Source organism: Peromyscus californicus, unplaced genomic scaffold (genome assembly GCF_007827085.1).
Source record: "Peromyscus californicus insignis strain IS unplaced genomic scaffold, ASM782708v3 Scaffold_3__1_contigs__length_106647218, whole genome shotgun sequence".
NCBI lineage: Eukaryota > Metazoa > Chordata > Mammalia > Rodentia > Cricetidae > Peromyscus > Peromyscus californicus.
This window is the reverse complement of record NW_026294551.1, coordinates 34652667-34664827: the sequence shown is the minus strand read 5'-3', so window position 1 is coordinate 34664827 and position 12161 is coordinate 34652667. Positions and strand designations below refer to the sequence as shown.

General features: G+C 47.5%; 2 long non-coding RNA genes across 3 annotated transcripts in view; one reads left to right on the top strand and one right to left on the bottom strand.

Annotated features, from left to right (window-relative positions):
• The first annotated feature begins 33 nt into the window (after positions 1–33).
• Positions 34–1923, top strand: LOC128122833 (uncharacterized). Its single transcript, XR_008222513.1, has 3 exons — positions 34–528; positions 1055–1187; positions 1559–1923. It is a non-coding gene; the product is annotated as an uncharacterized LOC128122833 (long non-coding RNA).
• The window catches only part of LOC128122834 (uncharacterized), a 32876-nt gene continuing 22638 nt past the window's right edge, over positions 1924–12161 (bottom strand). For both annotated transcript variants that reach the window (XR_008222514.1, XR_008222515.1), the window contains 2 exons: positions 2583–2646; positions 1924–2252 (listed from right to left, as the gene is read on the bottom strand). This is a non-coding gene — a long non-coding RNA (uncharacterized LOC128122834). The remainder of the gene's footprint in view (positions 2253–2582; positions 2647–12161) is intronic.

The following is a 12161-nucleotide window of genomic DNA, read 5'->3' as shown; positions in this document are numbered from 1 at the left end:
CTTGGAAACCACTGCCTCTACTCCAGACCTGGAACAAAAGTGATCTCCACCCTGCCTCCGAGGCCTGCTGGATTGCCCCCTGGGCCCAGCCCACAGGTCCCTCCCACTGACTATGGCAACAGCCAGAACTGGGAGCCTCCTAGGTGCTACACGTGCATCATCAGCCCCAGGCCTCCCTTAGGGCCTCTACCTTCAAACCACAGCATCCCCACCCCACCCTCACCCCAGGTGGGAAGCTGGCGGCTCAGCCTGGAGGGACCCTTTTAATTTCCAGGATAAACAGACTGTCATCCTGGCCTAGCCCTCTGCGGGCTTGCTGCTCCCCGCCCCCCTCAATCCGCAGTGCACAGCCCGCTCTGTTCTCCTGCCAACTTGGCAGCTCGCTGCTGCTGCTGTTACTATCAACACCTCTGAGGGAAAAGGGAGAGAAGTCGGCTCTGATCGCCTAGTGCACTGAGCCACAAATGCACGTTGAGCCAGAGCACTCTGGAATGTCTCCCAAGCTCCGAAGGCTCCGGGTTGGGCAAGGTGGGATCCGTGTTACGGAAAACAGATAGGACTGGGGATCAGCCCTGGGTCGGATCTGAACAGCCCCCTAGCAGGGCCACTGGAACCAGGCGAGGACACAAGAACCCTCCCCCGCCGCCGCCGCAGCCCCCACCAGGGAGTGCCGGGCTGGGTGGGTGGGTGGGGGTGGGTAGGAAGAGCTGCTGAAGGCTGCGGCTGGGGCCTCGGAGGCAAAGGCGGTAAATGGATCTTGTTTTCTCCTCGGCCCTTGCCACAGTCCAAGGAATGTGGATGGCTTCAATTCAAGAGATGGTGGATCAGGATTTTGTGGTCTGAACAGGAAAATGTTTTGTTTTGTTTTGTGGTCGTTTTTCATTTTTTTTTTTTCTTTAGACTGTCAGTTTAGCAATGTGTGGACTGGGTCTTTTCCTTTCGTCATCCTTGGACTCCTCTCCCAGTTTAGACTGGGAGCCGGAGGGAGCTCACTTTCTTAGCAGTTGGAAGCTTTCCAGGGTCAACCTTATCTTTTACCCCCTCACCCCCTCAGCTCCACGCAGGCCCAGCCCATTGACTTCAGGAAGCTCCGGGTGCCTGTCTCTGTCTCCGGCTAGGACTCCCGGGGGCCCAGTCGTCAAGAACCAAGAACTTCTTCAAGGACACAAGGCACAGTCTGCTGATAGGTCAGTCACCCATGTCCTACAGGACCAAGAGATGGTCTCTGTGCAGCCTTTCCCAGGGGGAAGGCCTTTCCAGCATTCTCCCTGCTAGCTAAGGTAAAGCCTGTACTTCCTGCCCCAGGGCCTTTGGTATCAGCCACGGTGATTGGCTCAGGGACGCACCTAAATCCTATACCAGCAGGCTGCCCAATCCACCCAAGGATGTGGTCCCGGTTCCTAGCCCCTTATAGTCAGCCTGTTTGCTTTTCTATAACACACAGAGAACTTCAGGCACTTCAAGGGGCTACAGACTACAGGGATGAAGACGTAAAAATGATGTCTGTATACTGACTGGGTTGTGCTCTCCTCTGCGTTCTTCCCTCTGCCCTCTCCAGATGTGCCCTCGCCCAGATGTGAAACTGATAGTAAGATTATTTCCAGCCCCAGGGATCTGAAAACCCTCACCCTCCTGCTAAGAACTACCCAGCTCCCCAGAAAACCTTCAGACTATCCCGGGGCCTGGCCACAAGAAAGAACTCACTCTGCAAGCTGGAATGGAAATAAACCCCGAGAGGCTGCACCTGTGAGCAAGCCCTCAGATGATGCCCTGTCAGCGTTTCCATGACAAACTCATATTTCCGGATGCTTCTCTTCCAGCTTGAAGAGCATGCCTCTCGGCGAGGCTTGATACTGAAAATGCATTCATAATTTTTTTCCCAAAAAAAGATTGCACGCTCCATAAAAATTTACACTCTCCGTATATGTTTTTGCTCTTTATTCTGAGAGTTTTGGAGTTTAACATTTGTTATGGGTTACATGAAGATATCTGAAACACACATTGGCAAGGGCTGTGGTGCAGAACTACTGATGAATATATTCTACACAATGTGGTAAGACCTACCCCTGCAGGAAGACATCTTCTGCGACCATTTGCTTGTCTCAAGGCCTGAAATTCCAGTAGTGTTTTCTACTTTTGTGCTTGAAAGAGTCCCCAGCCCCAAGTGTCCACTGTAACAATGCACATCCCTCTAACAGGCGTCTCTGGAAGGCTCCCAGCTGATAAGGATGAGTAGAACAATTGTGAGGCATCTGGAAGGTCAGGAGAAGGGCAGAAAGGGCCATAAAATAGAAGATGGAAGTTTCTGGACAGGTTACATATTTTATAGTTTGGTAGGCTTACCTCTAAGACACGTGTATGCATGCATTCACACACAGAGACACACGCTTGCATAGAGAGGCAGAGAAAGAGGTGCACACAGAAAGAGACAGAGGCACTGGAGCAAGCAGACGTGGAGATGTGCTCGTGCACACACGGAGAGGTGCTCGTACACACGTGGAGAAGTGCTCATGCACACATGGAGAGGCACTCCTGCACACAGAGACAGAGACGAAGGCAGAGACATGCATGCATTCACTCACCACAGAGAGAGAGAATGGTCCTCCGCCCTCCACCTGGGCTGCGTCACACTGACCATTCCCACAGCTAAAAAAAAAAAAAGTTTCAATAACTGAAAGTAACTTTAAAAGGAATTTCAATCATTTTATCTTTTAAATTGTTTTAGATAGTCTCATGTAGCCAGGCTGGCTGCAGACTCTGTTTCTCCCACATCCACTTCCAAGCATTACACGTGAGTGGGCCACTATATCCAGCTTAGGGTTTGTTTGTTGTTGTTGTTTTTTTGACACAGGGTTTCTCCGTGTAGCCCTAGCTGTCCTGAAACTCGATTTGTAACCCAGGCTGGCCTCAAACTCACAGAGATCCTCCTGCTTCTGCCTCCCGAGTGCTGAGATTAAAGGTGTGTGCCACCACCACCCGGCTCCAGCTTAGTTTTGTATTTCCCTATTTGTTTTCTTTTCTTCCTTTTTTTTTCTTACTTCTTTTTTAAGTTTGTTTAGTTTTATCTTTTGAAGTGATAGGGTCACTTTGCAGTGTTTTCTTAAAGTTCCTTTCTCTCATATCCAGAGCTTTCACATGCCCAAAGCTACCATTCTCTAGCACTCTAGCATCTCCACAAGGTCAAAACAGAAAACTCAGTTATGTCCCAAAAGAAGACCAAGTGAGCCATCAGCAAACTCCAGCGATTCTGGAAAAGCCTTTCCCTACCCTAAATCCACATACATTCCTGCTCCCATGCCTGAACTGATCACACTTGAGCACACTGTCTTCGGGCTTGACACACCATTGGAAGGGAAGGGTAACTTTGCCTTAAGCCCAAGTGTAAATATGGCTTCCTGAAAGAGGTTGAAATTGATTAATATTTCCATTATGTACAAGATGCTGCACTAAACCCACTGGACGATGTTTCAGTCCTAGCTCTTACCCTTGAGTATGAGTACACTGAGTACCAAGAGAAGGAAGAAAAACGCTGAGAACTGGGGAAAGATGTACCCAAAGTGGGGCTGGGAGGACAGGTCTGTCAGCACAGTGCTGGCCCTGCAAGCATGGGGTTCTGTGTTTGATCCCCAGCTCCCACATGAAATGCCTGCGATGGCAGCAGCCACATGCTGGCCATACCACAGCTGGAGACTCAGAGACAGTGGATCCCTTCCAAATCTGTCAGCTATCTTGACAAAAGAACCCTGCACCTCGCCGGGCCGGGCTGTAGTGGTGCATGCCTTTAATCCCATCGCAAAAACACAGAGAAACCTTGTCTCGAACTCCCCCCGCCTCAAAAAAAAGAACCCTGCACCAAAAAACCAGCTAGGCAGCTCCTGAGGTCAATGTCTCCATTGACCTCTGGCCTCTACATGCATTCATATCTAGGATGCGTGCATGCCACACACACATAACATACACAAGCATCCATGCACATGCACACAGAAGCCCAGAAGGAAGAAAGACTGCTCATTCTGGGCTCTGGAGAGGCTCTGGCTTAGAGAAACAAATGGGAGGCAGACGCAGACAAGGTCACACAGAGGGTAGAGAGGAGAGCAGAAGATACAGAAAGTTAAACCCGAGGCACACTCTTATCTTTCAGGACTAAGAAAAGGGAGAAAGAAACAAGTCATGGTGACTCATGCCTTTAATCCCAGCACTCAGGAGGCAGAGGCAGGCGGATCTCTGAGTTCAAGGCCAACCTGATCTGCGAAGTGAGTTCCAGAACAGCTGGGGCTACACAGAGAAACGCTGTCTTGAAAAACTAGGAAAAAAAAGAAAAGAAAAGGGAGAAGGTGGTTCTAGATAAGTAGGTAGAGAAGGAGCAGCTAGTGAGGCAGGAAGGTGACTCCAGAGTCCTGGGAGCAACTGAAGAAAGTGATGAGGACAAAAAGGATGGGTCAAGCAAGAATGGAAAATGAACCCTCAAGTCTGTCAACATCAAAGTCGTTGGGGACCTCAGGAAACATGGTTTTGATGTCACAGTTGGGACAGAGGCCTGCTTGGAGTGTAGAGAGAATAGAAGTGAGGAAGTAGAAACAGTATAGATGTGTCTTTTCCTTTTTTAGAGATTTATTATCATTTAAAATCTTTTTATTTATGTTATGAGTGCTTGCCTGTGTGTGTGTGTGTGTGTATATATACCGCAAGCATTTCTAGTGTCCACAGAAGCTAGAAGAAGGTATCAGCTCCCCGAGGAGCTGAGTTATAGATGGTTGTGAGCAGCCATGTGGGTGCTGGGAATCAAACCCAGGCCTTCTGGAAGAGTAGCCAATGTTGAGCCATCTCCTCAGCTACTATTCTTATCATTTAAATTTTTTGTGGTGTGTGTGTGTGTGCATGTGTGCAGGTGCTCATAGATTACAGGGACATCAGATCTTCCTGGAGCTGGAGTTGGGAGCCACAGGATGTGGGTTCGGGGAATCAAACCCAGGTCCTTTGCAAGATGCCCTCTGTGTTCTGAGCCATCTCTCCAGCACCACCACCCCTAGTATAAATTGGCTGTTGTTGTTTGTTTGAAATAGGGTCTCTATATGTGTTGTCCAGACTAGCCTGGAACTCACAGAGATCCACCTGCCTCTGTCTCCCAAGTGCTGAGATTAAAGGTGAGCATCACCATGCTCAGTATAGATATTTTTAAACTGTGGTTAAGTGTGGTTAGCAGACAAATGGTGACGTGAATGAGGGGGAATGGAAGGGTTTTTTTTGAAGATGAGTTTTTATATCCCATTAGTATGCTGATGAGAACAATCCCCTTGAGAGAGAACATTTGATGATGCAGATGAGAGGGTAATTGCCGGAGTGATGCCTGTAATAAGCAAGAGGGGAAGAGAATCCTGTACAAGGGGAGGGGCTGGCCACAGACAGACATGTGGATGGTCCATTCACAGCACATGGAGGGAAGACATCATGTGTGGGTCTGCTCAAGGGAAGTAGGTATTTTTGGTGTTGGATAAGGACTATTTTCTGATTTCTTTATTCTAAGTGGGAAGAAAATGATGTCATAAGCTGAAAGTGAGATGTGGGAAGAGCCACGTGGAGGCCTGGGAAGAGAGGATACGTCATGTAAGCAACCACAAGGATTAAGAGCATTGGTTCAGCATGGTGGTGCACCCCTTTGATCCCAGCTCTTGGTGGACAGAGGCAAGTGATTCTTTTTAAGTTCGAGACCAACCTTGTGAATTCCAGGACAGCCAGAGCTATGTAGAGAACCTGTCTCAAAAAACAAAAAATGAGAGAAAGAGAGACTGAGCCACACCTAGTTTCTGTGCAGTGTTTAAACCCAGGGCTTCATGCATACCCAGAAAGCATTCTACCCAATGAGCTACATCCCCAGCCCCTCAAGTACTGCTAAATGATGAAGATACATTCTGAGAGATGTGTCATTAGGCAATTTTATTTTATAGAGTTTACTTAATGATTATGGTGTCACTAGGTGATATAATCTTAAGGGACTTCCACCCTATGAATGGCCCATCATTGATAGGAATGTCATTTTATCTGTGCATGACTATAAGGTTGAATGAAATCACAGAGGCAGGACTCTGATCTGATAGGAGTTATGTCCTGTGTGTGTGTGCATGCGTATGTGTGTTATACACATTTGTGTGTGTGGCTGGATGTACCCTTGTGCATGCATGTGGAAGACAGAGAATGAGTCTGATGTCTTCCTCTATTACTCTTTATTTTAGTTTATCTTAGTGATTTTTGTTTGGCTAGTTGGTTTGGGTATTTTTGTTTTGTTTTGGGTTTTTGTTGTTGTTGATGTTGTTTGTCTTTTTGAGACAAGGGTTCTCTGTGTGGTCCTGGCTGACCTGGAACTCTTCTGTAGATGAGGCTGGCCTTGAACTCAGAGATCCACCTGCCTCTGCCTCCTGAGTGCTGGGATTAAAGGCATGCTCTACCACCACCACCCAGATGTTTTAGATTTTTGTTTTTTTTTGTTTGTTTGTTTGTTTGTTTTGAGAGAGAGAGAGAGAGGGTATCTGAGTGAATTGCTTACTTTTGGCTAGGTTAGCTGCTGGCTAGTAGAGCTAGAGCCCTATCTCCACCTAACCCTCAACACAGGTTACAGGATGTGTAGCCATCCCCAGCTTTTCTGTGGGTCCTGGGGATTTGAACTCAGGTCCTCTTGCCTTCACAGTAAGTGCTCTTACTCACTGAGCCACCTTCAATAAAGCTGTCCTTTATTTTATATCATTTTTAAGACTGGTTCTCAGGGCTGGAGAGATGGCTCAGTAGTTAAAAGCACAGACTGTTCTTCCAGAGGACCTGGGTTCAATTCCTAGCACCAACATGGCGGCTCACAACTGTCTATAACTCCAGTTTCAGGGGACCGGACACCCATGCCAAAACACCAATGTACATAAAACAGAAATAAATATATTTATATATATAAAAAAAAAAGACTAGTTCTCACTATGTAGCTTCTAACTCGTGGAGATCTGCCTTCTCTGTCTCCCAAGTGCTGAGATGAAAGGCATGGGCCGTCGTGAGTCCTGTCCTTTAAGATGAGAGAGCTCATGAGAGAGCTCAAGGCACTCGCTCTCTCCACCTGCCTTCTGTCAGTGCGTGCTCTCAGGAAACACCATGGGGAGAGAGTGAGTCCTTAGCAGAAACCGAACTCACCAGAACTTTGATCTTCAACTCTGGCCTTAGAACTGTGAGAGAATAAATTGATTATTTCAGCCATTCGGCATGTGGTATTTTGCTATGACAGCCTAAGCAGACTAATACAAGTTTCAAAAACGATGCAGATCTAGTCTAACATCCCACAAAGGTCCAGACTATACGTCAGTGTTGGTTTTGTTTGCCTTTGGTTTTTTTTTTAATGGATGGTCTGAACTCTTAGACCAGGCTGGCCTGGAACTTTCAGTCATCCTGCCTCAGCCTCCAGCCCTGGAGGCTTACATCATATGACTCTACAGCCAGCTTACATCAGAGTGTCTATTGTGATGGAACACAGAGTAACCTGAGAAGCCAAGGAGGTGATGGTATGGAGGGCTCAGTGGTAGGGAGGGGTGGTCTCTGCCGCTGGGAGTGGTAGGGAGTGCTGGTAATGGCGCCCACTCTGCCTCATTACGATAAACTCAGTGATTAAGGTGGTTTCTTAGGATCAACAACAACAAAAAACAACTGGAAATTCTTTGGTTTTTAAGATCCCTGTCAGGAGCTGGGGACAAAAAAAAATATGAGGCTGGCCAGATTTAGTGGATGAAGGGACTTGACACCAAGTCTGATGACCTGAGTTTGACCACCAGTACTCACAGGGCAGAAGCAGAGAACAGATTCCTGCAAGCTATCCTCTGCCTTCCACACATGCACGCTCTATGGCCAACTGAATCCCTAATGTGCACATGTAATTCTTAAAGTGTATTTGTTATTACCACAACTTGTCTAGAAGGTGATAAATGTGATATACTCTGTTACAGGGGAAGCCACTGACAGACAGAATGGTTAAATGAATTGCCCATAGGCACACAGCCTAAGGGTTAACCCATAGGCACACAGCCTAAGGGTTAACCCATAGGCACACAGCCTAAGGATCCAAGGAGACAAAGTCAGAATTGCCTTAAATGAAAAAAAAAGCAGGCTATTAGAGGAAGTTCCAACCCAAAACGTTTTCCTTTTTTCTTTTGTTGTTGTTTGAGACAGAGTCTCACTATGTCGCCCTGGCTGTCCTGGCATTGACTGTGTAGACCAGGCTGGCCTCAAACTTACAGAGATCCACCTGCCTCTGCCTCCCGAGTATTCCCTTTATTCTTATTTTATGCATGGGTGTTTTGCCTGCATATTATATCTGTGCACCAAGTTTGTGCCTAGTGTCCTCACAGAGGCCAGAGGTGGTTTTGGATCCCCCGGGACTGGAGTTACAAGTGGATGTGATAGAAATCAAACCCAGGTCCTGTATAAGAGTAGCCAGTGCTTTTGGCTGCTGAGCCATCTCTCCAGCCCCATAAGGCATTGTTATTTACTTGTTTATTTTATCCACAGGGCCTCACTATATAGTCCCTGCTGTGAGTTCTGAAACTCACTCTATAGACTAGACTGGCCTCCGGCTCAGAGATTCACTGGCTGTCTCCCCAGGGCTGGGATCAAAGGCATATATCACCATGTGCTGCCTCAAGCCAAGGTATTTTAGATGAAGTGCCAACATTCAGAGGTATCTGTTCCCATTCTTCCTCCTCATCCTCTGCCTCATGCTCCTTCAGTCTGAGATGGTTTCCGTTACTTATAAAAATGCCCTGACCGAATTTATTCCAAAGGCACCGAACAGCCTGTGAGTTGTGCAAGCTAAGAATGACTGGGGAAAAAATATCCCAAGGACTAATGGTCACATTCTTCTTTGGGAAAGAACCATTTGAGTCTAAAATAGAGGCTGTGGGGCATAAACTGAGAATTGAGGGCAGATCAAAGGGAGTTGCATTGCTTTGTTAAAGACTGAAATTGGGGTTTGGGGGGGTAGGTTTTTTTTTTTCTTGTTTGTTTTATTTTGTATTTGGCTTTCTGAGAGAAATTTTAGTTTGCCTCCAATTTGTGTTATGCCCAGATTGCAGGGACCCCCAAAAGACTACCACAGAGACCAAATCCCATATGTAAAAGCAAAGAGCCTTTATATTCAAGCTCGGAGCTTGGACTCTCTGTCGGATGCAGTAGTGAGAGCAGAGAGCCCCAGCCCAGTGGGGGTAGTTTTTTTTTTTGGAGGGGGGTTTCGAGACAGGGTTTCGCTGTAGCTTTGGAGCCTGTCCTGGACTAGCTCTGTAGACCAGGCTGGCCTCGAACTCACAGAGATCCACCTGCCTCTGCCTCTCAGAGTGCTGGGATTACAGGCATGTGCCACCACCGCCCGGCGGGGTAGGGTTTTTATCATAGGACCCTGATTGGCTTACATTTGTCTAGGGGTATAGGGAATGTTTGGAATGTCAGGTATTTCCCCTTAGGTGCAGGCCCTCCCTGGGTGGGGTCAGCTCATGGCTTTTTCTGGATCTGGGTGTTACCTGTCAGTAAGCCTGTTACAGAAGCTGTGTCTGGGCCTCTAAGCCTGTCATGGCAGTTGTGTGGTCAAGCTGTTTTGGTCTTTATTATGAAGTGGTATCTTTGTACAGTACCCCAAACGTGGATCATATCTCTGACCTCCTGAAGGCCAAATCTCAAGAAATTGACTGGTTTCAGTACACGGGTATTTTTTGTTTTTGAGACAAGATCTCACTCTATGACTCTCTAGAGTTCTTTCTGTAAACCAGGGTGACCTGGAGCTCACAAAGATCTGCCTGCCTCTGCCTCCTGAGTGCTGGGATTAAAGGCATTGGGCACCACACCCAGCATCACACAGATGCAGTGAAGTTTGCTTTGGCGATTGTTCTTTTTTTACGCTTACGTATTGTTTCATGTACATGAGTGTTTTGCCTGCATATATTTATATGCAGCACTTCTGTGCCAAGTATCTAAGGAGATCAGAAGGCCACATAGGATCTGCTGGAACTGGAGTTACAAAGGGTTGTGAGCCTCCATGCTTAGGAATCGAACCTGGGTCCTCTGAAAAAGTGATAAGTGCTTTTTACTGCTGAGCCAACTCTCCAGGATCTTGTTTTTTAATTTGGAATCAAATTCTCTGCAGAGAGACTAAAGCAGTTTAGATTTTTACCAGTAAATAAGGATCTTGGCCGGGCGGTGGTGGCGCACGCCTTTAATCCCAGCACTCGGGAGGCAGAGACAGGCGGATCTCTGTGAGTTCGAGACCAGCCTGGTCTACAGCGCGAGATCCAGGAAAGGCGCAAAGCTACGCAGAGAAACCCTGTCTCGAAAAACCAAAAAAAAAAAAAAAAAAAAATCTGTGTGTGGGCCAAGTGTGGTGAGACATTTCAATTCCATTACTAGGGAAGCAGAGGCAGGCAGATCTCTGTGAGTTCAAGGCCAGTCTGGCCTTCATAGTAGGTCCCAGGACAGCCAGAGCTACATAGTGAGACCCTGCCTTAAATAAATAAATAAATAGATTTTTTTAAAGGTAAAATAAAAATAAAATGCCATCTTGGCTTGGGGATGGATGTAGTAGCTCAGTTGGTAGATGGTAGAGCGCTTGCCTAGCTTGTATGGAACCCTGGGTTCAATCCATAGCAGCCCTAAAAATTCAACATGATAGCCTAAGTACCTATAACTGGTATCTAACCACGTGAGAGGTAAAGACAAGAGACAGTTCAAGGTCATCCTCTGCCATATAGCCACTTCAAGACTAAACGCCTTGAATTGCCTTCTCCAACAGCTAGGTATGGTGATGCATTCCTGTAATCTCCACACCCTGCAGGCTAGAGCAGGGAGATCATGAGCAAGCCTAGGGCACCCAGGAAGACCCTGTCTCAATGAAAGAAAACTGCTTTCTGCCAGCAGTGGTGGCCTCGAACTCACAGAGATCCGCCTGGCTCTGCCTCCCGAAGGCTGGGATTAAAGGCATGCGTCACCACCGCCGCCGGGCTTGTCTGGTTTTAAAGTATTACCTCCCGGAAAGGGCAGACTGGGCCTAGAAGTTCTCTCACGAGTCTCCAGTCCTTCATCCTTTCCACAGTGTGTGTCACTGGTGTGCTGCTCTGGGTTGGCACTGTGCCACATGAGGCTTTGGAGAATCCTCAAGGAATATGACCCAACCATCCCTTACTCCATGCTGGTTCCCAAGAGGAATGATATCTTGTTGAATTTCCAACTAAAGCCTTAGCATGCTTGGACAGCAGCAGGTGCTGTGGCTTGAATCTGAAGGATCTCCCACAATCTCACACGAGTGAACATGTGGTCCCCTGCTGGTGGCACCGTCTTGGGAAGTTGTAGAGCCTTTGATACATGGGGACTAATAGAAGTGAGTCACTCGGGTAGGCCATGAAGGGGATGTCCACCCCTGGTTCCTACCTGAGCTCTCTGCTGTCCTGATTGGCCAAGAGGTAAGAGGCTTCCTCTCATCTATCTCCCTCCCTTAAGCTGCTTCTGTCAGGCATTTTGTCTGAGTAACAAGAGAAATGACTAATACTGTGGGTAAAGTCACTCCAGCAGGGACACAAGAGAGCTTTCCTGCTGCTGATACCTGCAAGACTAGGTGTCAGGAAGGGCAACAGGGTAAAGGGGCCAAGATGGAAACCTTATCACTTTGGACCAAGAACCAGCCTGCCCATGGGTTCGGCCCAGAAACAGCTCGAGAAAGATGATCTGGGATCTCAGGCTGTTTTTCTTCTTGCATCCTTTCCAGTTCCCTGAGTCCTCAAAATAAACATCTGAGAAAGGTTCCAAGGCCTATAATGACTTCATGCATATATTTATTGACTCAGGTTTGTATCCCCCAAGATTTGGGAAGGGTTCCCCTCCCTGGCATATCCTGCAGAGACCAGCACCGCTCCAGTGAGCACTTTTGTGCCGGAATAAATGTTCACAAACGTGCAATTAAGGGCCTCAGAAGAGCAGCCAAGGACACAGGATGTTGAAAACTCTCCTGACCCATGGCTCCTTTAGGCTGGGCCTTTTTATTCTAATCAAAAGACTGCGGGGAGATGATTAGCTCACTCAAGGCAAGAACAAAGTCCTGGCTCCCATTCCGCCTGTGCACTGAACTGGGCCCAGTGGGACCTAAGCAAGTCCTGTACTGA